The sequence below is a fragment of the Zingiber officinale genome, chromosome 1B (assembly GCF_018446385.1).
Source record: "Zingiber officinale cultivar Zhangliang chromosome 1B, Zo_v1.1, whole genome shotgun sequence".
Classification (NCBI taxonomy): domain Eukaryota; kingdom Viridiplantae; phylum Streptophyta; class Magnoliopsida; order Zingiberales; family Zingiberaceae; genus Zingiber; species Zingiber officinale.
This window is the reverse complement of record NC_055986.1, coordinates 37,067,516-37,073,636: the sequence shown is the minus strand read 5'-3', so window position 1 is coordinate 37,073,636 and position 6,121 is coordinate 37,067,516. Positions and strand designations below refer to the sequence as shown.

The 6,121-nt window shown below is 43.8% G+C and overlaps 1 non-coding gene across 1 annotated transcript; it reads left to right on the top strand.

Moving 5' to 3' along the window:
• Window positions 1-1,164: 1,164 nt before the first annotated feature.
• Window positions 1,165-1,270, top strand: LOC121994210. The gene has a single exon (XR_006115639.1). It is a non-coding gene; the product is annotated as a small nucleolar RNA R71 (small nucleolar RNA).
• Window positions 1,271-6,121: the final 4,851 nt, after the last annotated feature.

The following is a 6,121-nucleotide window of genomic DNA, read 5'->3' as shown; positions in this document are numbered from 1 at the left end:
GTTAATGCTACGGTCTCGAAGTCTCCCTTCTGCCTCCTGTTAGATAAAATACCCTTTAAAAATTTTGCATACTTCAGGATTTGGTGTAGTGCATCTATCAGTGGTATTTCTACGCAAATTTTCTTAATCTTCTTCAGGAATCGATTGAACTCTTCATCCTTTTGGGATGTTATCAGTTTCTGAGGGAAAGGAATTGTCTGACTTTGTGGGGGAATTTGAAGAGTTCCTTCAACTTTCTTGGTGATCTCCTCTCCATCCCTGTTCTGGATCTGATTAGGCATTAGGGGAGAGGGCTCTTCCTCTGAGTCAGGTCCTTTCTGAGTAGTGATTTGGGGGTCTCCCATAGTTTGCCCGCTCCTCAGTTCGATGCGGTTGCAATATTCCACTGGATTTATATCAAGCTTTCTTAGAAATGTTCCCTGTGCTCTTAAAAAAGACTGGGCTATCTGACTATCTTGCCTCTTCTAATGTTTTTCGAAATTTTCTAGTATTTGAGTCAATTGCTTGATCTCATTCTTCATCTCTTTTTGATCTGAGAGAGCTTCTTCGAGCATCTTTTCGATTTTGGATAGTTGTGAGGGTTGCTGTTGTTGATAAGTCCATTGTCCAGATGGGTAGCTTTGTTGCCCAGGTTGATAGCTTTGTTTTGCTGGTCCTTGGTCCTGATTATTCCTGTATGAGAAATTTGGGTGGTTCCTCCATCCAGGGTTATATGTGTTGGAGTACGGATTATTTTGCTTTTGGTTGTAACTGACTATCGCATCACATTGCTCAAGCTGGTTTATCTGTTCTTGTATTGGCCCTAAGGGGTAAGTATCTTGAGCATGATTCGTACTTCCACAAGTTTCACAAACACATACTATTGCATTGGCTATGTTGTTTCTCATGACCTCAAACTTCTTGGTTAGAGCGTCCAGCTTCGCAGACATGAGTGTGATTGCATCTACGTCGAATTTTCCTGACGCCTTTATTAGATTCCTTGAGAAAGAACCACCAGATCTTTAGGTTGCCTACTGATGATGGTTCTGTGCCACATTCTCTATGATCTCTTCAGCTTCATCAAGGCTCTTATTCATTAATGCTCCTCCTACTGCAGAATCGAGGGATACCTTCGTGTGATAGTTGATTCCATTGTAGAATGTGTGTTGAACCAACCATTTCTCAAGGTCGTGATGGGGGCACTGTCTCATCATACTTTTGAATCTGTCCCAGGCTTCAAATAATGATTCTAACTCTATCTGTTTGAAGCTTGCGATCAAATTCCTCATGTGGGCAGCTTTGCTTGGCGAGTAGAATTTGTCCAGAAATTTCTACTCGCACTACTCCCAAGACGTTATGCTGTTTGCTGGAAGAGAATTTAGCCACTTCTTGACTCTATCTTTTAGGGAGAATCCAAAAAAAAGTAACCTTACTGATTCTGGAGGGACCTCGTTCACTTTCATAGTATCGCAAATCTCGTAGAAAAGCTTTAAGTGATGGTTTGGATCATCGTGCGGTCCTCCTCCAAATTGATTCTGTTGAACCATGTGGATTACTGCAGGCTTGATTTCAAAATTGTTATCTTCGATTGGCGATCGAGTGATGCTAGACCGAACCCCTCGCGCATAAGGTGCTGCATAATCCTTCAACAGTTTGTCAGCCATCTCTGAATATTCTTGTGCTGCTTGAAATGCTTTTTGTAGGTTTCTTCTTCTCAAAAAAGTCTTATCAATCTCTGGATCGAACGGTAGAAGTTGTCCTGAAAGATTAGCTCTTCGCATGCAAAAATAAGATATGGAATATAGTAAAGAAAAGAATTGGAATAATATATTTTTTTGGCGTTTTAATAAAAATGCAGAGAATAAAGGAAAATAAAAATAAAACTATTTATCTCTGAAGTGTAGAATATTAGAAAAAGGAGTGATAAAGAACAAAAGCAAAGTATAGTCTAATCTAATATGATTTTTGCTAATGTTATAGACGCAGTCCCTAGCAACGGCGCCAAAAACTTATTATGATTCCGCAAGTGCACGGATTCGTCGTCAGTAATAAAGATTATCGATCTCACGAGAACTGGTTATAAGCACTAGCAATGATTAACTTAGGATTAGCTAAACTACCGATGGTTGTAAGTTATCTAAAGAAAAGAGATTGGGAAGTGAAAACAAGAACTAGCGAAAATAGAGTAATTAACTTGGTTTATTAAGAGTTCTAGGAGTTTGGTTTCGTTGTGGTGGTATTGATGTATCACATTTTATCCTTTACTTATTGTCCATCAACATGCAATCACCGAAAGTTAAAGCAACTATCCTTAGGTACTAAATAGAGAAGATCCCTGTGAAATCCTGTTACGGTTAACACCTGTCACTAGAGCGCTTCGGTAGATCACAAGAAAACAACTCTAATTGGTATCCTTAAGGATAGAAATAAGGGCATGGTTTGGTCTCTTACTTCCTTGTGGAGAAGTTGTCTCTCCTTTCAAGGAAGTACCCTAGATGTCCGTGAACAGAGTATCCTTGCCACTAAGGCCCCTCGGGTATACGATCTAAGATACTCTCTCTATGAGGTAAGCAATTCCTACATAATCCATTAATACGCAACAAGACTCATGCATAGTAGTTGAAACAAAGCAAGCGAAATCATTCAATGAATAGAGGCATGAATATGAGTCTTACATCAAAATCAATCCACAACTACTCCCTAATCCTAGAACAAGGAATCTATTCCATAGACACCGGAGAAAAATCCGAAGATATAATGTAATTAAGCATACAATTCTCGTAACACGAAGAGAGAAAGAGAAAGGATGCTTATCCAATGACGACAAGTGATCTTCGGATCCAATCCTTTGCTTTTGGAGTCGATGTGGGGATGTAGGATTGCTGGACGGAGGTCCTAGACGGCGTGGAACGACACCAAGGCGATTCTCCCTTTGACGACTCGCTTCCCCCGTGGAGAGGGTTAAAACCCTTTTATAGTCTAGGTCACGGTGCCGCGGCACGCCCGTGTAGATATGGCACGGCCGTGCCTTCTTCTGCTTCTGGCTACGCTGCACGGCCGTGCTAATTGGCACGACCATGTGGATCTGGGCCTCGGCTCCTGGGACACGGCCGTGTAGGATTACACGACCGTGCATTGCTTAGCTTCGGTCGTGGGGGGCACGACCGTGTAGGATTGCACGACTATGCAAGGATCTGACTCTGGTTGGCCGCACGATCATGCAAGAGTTGCACGGCCGTGCACTGCTCTTCTTCTGTTTGACCACACGACCGTGCAAGTTTGCATGGTCGCGTTCTCTGGCTCGTTCTGGTGCATCGACAATCGCTGTTTTTACTCCGAAAGTTGTTTCTGTCAACACAAAAACCAAACAAATAGCAGATATCCGAACAAAAGAGTATTTATGATGAGTATATGATAAAAGAGATAATCATGCAAAGAATATATACGTATAAAACAAGTGAATGTACGTTAAAACATGCATAAACAATCATAATATTTACGCACATCAAATATCCTTTATGAGGGAGTTGATTGAAGAGTTAACTTAGGTTTTAATTAATTAAACCTAAGTTATATATTTATATAAAAGCCTAATCTTGATTCTTCTCCCAATCCCTCTCTGTTTCCTCCTCACAGCTGAATCCCTCTCCCTCTCCCTCTCTTCACACGATCGACGTCGACGACCCTCTCATTGCTGACGCCGATCCGCCCTCTTCGGTCACGAGCGAGAAGTTGTCCCTCTCCAAGCTTCCTCGCGTTGTCACAGATGCCGCAGGACCCAATTCTGGCCTTCCCTCTGCTCTAGCTTTGATCCGCCAATTTTCCCTTTCTCCCCAACCCATCACCGAGCTTCTTCCCTCTCGAGCCACAACCTCCGTCTCTCCTCCCTTGCACGAGCTTACTTTCGACCAATAGCAAGGATGCGTCGTCACCCTCTTCCACCCCTCTGACGCCATTACCATTGGAGAGACCTGTTTCCCCGTCGCTCTCTTCGCGTTGTGATCCCGGCTAGGCGCCTCACTTCCAAATCGTTCAATCTTATGGTCCTCCTCTCCTCTAGTTTTCCATGAGTCCTCAATGTGATCGAAGGCTCCAACTGATTGAGTGCTGAGTTCGTGTTGAGATCAAACCGTAATAATCATGAACAAATCACAAAAAAGAAACTGAAGAAAAGCAACAAAATAAAACAACACCAACCAAAACAACAACCTTGCAATTATTTTGTTGGTGTTATATCTATATTGCGATCATTTTCGTTGTGTTTACTTTAAACCGTGTGAGGTGGAAGTTGCTGGAGAAGATCGCTGCTGGAACTTGCAAGACTCAACCCAAATCCAGATTCACAGACTCCTCTCCAACGAAATCAACTGGCTACCGTGATGTCAATCCAAAACAGAAGAGGGTGGTGTGGCACTAGGGCATCGGGGTGGAGGAAATTGAGAGAAGGAGGAGGATCGGCCGTGGTGGGGCATACTAGAGGGGAAAAGCGGCTTCGACAATGAGCTCGCGATGGCCAGGCCAAGGTAGTGGCGGCGACTAGCCGGGATCGCAACGCGAAGAGAGCGACGGGGAAACAGGTCTCTCCAATGGTAATGGCATCGGAAGGGTGGAAGAGGGCGACGAGGCATCCTTGCTCTTGGTCGAAAGTAAGCTCGTGCAGGGGAGGAGAGCCGGCGGCTGTGGCTCGAGAGGGAAGAAGCTCGACGATGGGTTGGGGAGAAAGGGAAAATCGGCGGATCGAAGCTAGGGCAGAGGGAAGGCCAGAATCGGGTCCTGCAGCGTCTGCGACGGTGCGAGGAAGCTCAGAGAGGGACAACTTCTCGCTCGTGACCGAAGAGGGCGGATCAGCATCAGCGATGAGAGGGTCGTCGACGTCGATTGTGCGAAAGAGAGGGAGAGGGAGAGGGATTCGGCGGTGAGGAGGAAACGGAGAGGGATTGGGAGAAGAATCAAGATTAAGTTTTTATATAAATATATAACTTATGTTTAATTAATTAAAACCTAAGTTAACTCCTCAATCAACTCCCTCATAAGGGATATTCTAAATAATCCATTCATCCCTTTAAACATGTCATACGAATCCCGTTTAAATCATGAAAAATTACTAAAAATTCCTGAAAAATCCAATAAAGTTATTTCTCCCATAACGCTTATTATTTAATTATTAGTTAAGTGTCGTATTTTACAGTGATACTACGGCAGAGGGGGCCCACCAAGGATGGGTTAAGATGGGACGAGCAGCCAACGTGAAAGTCAAAATCAAGGCGGTCAAAGGCAAGGAATCACTATGTCATCAAAGTTGGCCGAGTGGGTGGCAACGGGTCAACTGGATCGCTCGTTCGAGGGAGCGGGGAATCCCAGTAAAGCGGCTCTCTCGCTCGACCGCCTCAATACCTAGATGACTAGAGAGAGGAGAATAGATGTTCACAATTGCGATGACCCTATAAGGGCTAGTCCAATCGGACTGCCTGTCCGACCATACGAGGGACAACCTACCGAGCCGAGCGACAATGGAGAAGAACAACCTAGATCGACCGGAAGGGGAATCACGGTCGAGCGATTCCCCCGCTCAGCCAAATAGTGGGACCCCTTCACTTAGCTAATAGTATCCTTTTAAAGTTAGTACTGCTGACAGCATGACATGGTCAGTGGATAAATTATATGGCGGAAACTTCCATTGTTATGTCAGAGATTTGCACGTTCTATTAAGAAAAAGTGTTAGGGACACTTTTCTAACTTGTCTTTTCATAGGATAGTTGGGAAAGCATGCACATCCGCTACTGGAGCACTATCTAAAGGGGGTCCATGCACCGGAGGAGGTTACGTTATTTGTGATTACGCTCTTCTTGCTACAATTTTCTTTGCTCTTCACTGTTGCTAGTGACTGACTTGAGTATCGGAGGGCCAATGCTAGGGGTCCCTTTCCTGACCTGACACTGACATTCTTAGTTTTACAGAATAGAACAGAGTCTTCACGAATTCAACCATAGAGTCACATACCTAGTCAGTTGTCTTTCATAACAAAAATGCTCACAAAAGATATAATTTTCACTTCTAATTATCTTTTTATAACAAAAATGCTAAATCCTTAATCACTAGCGTCTGAAAGAAGAAGTGCTCAGACCTCTAGCTAAAGCACAAG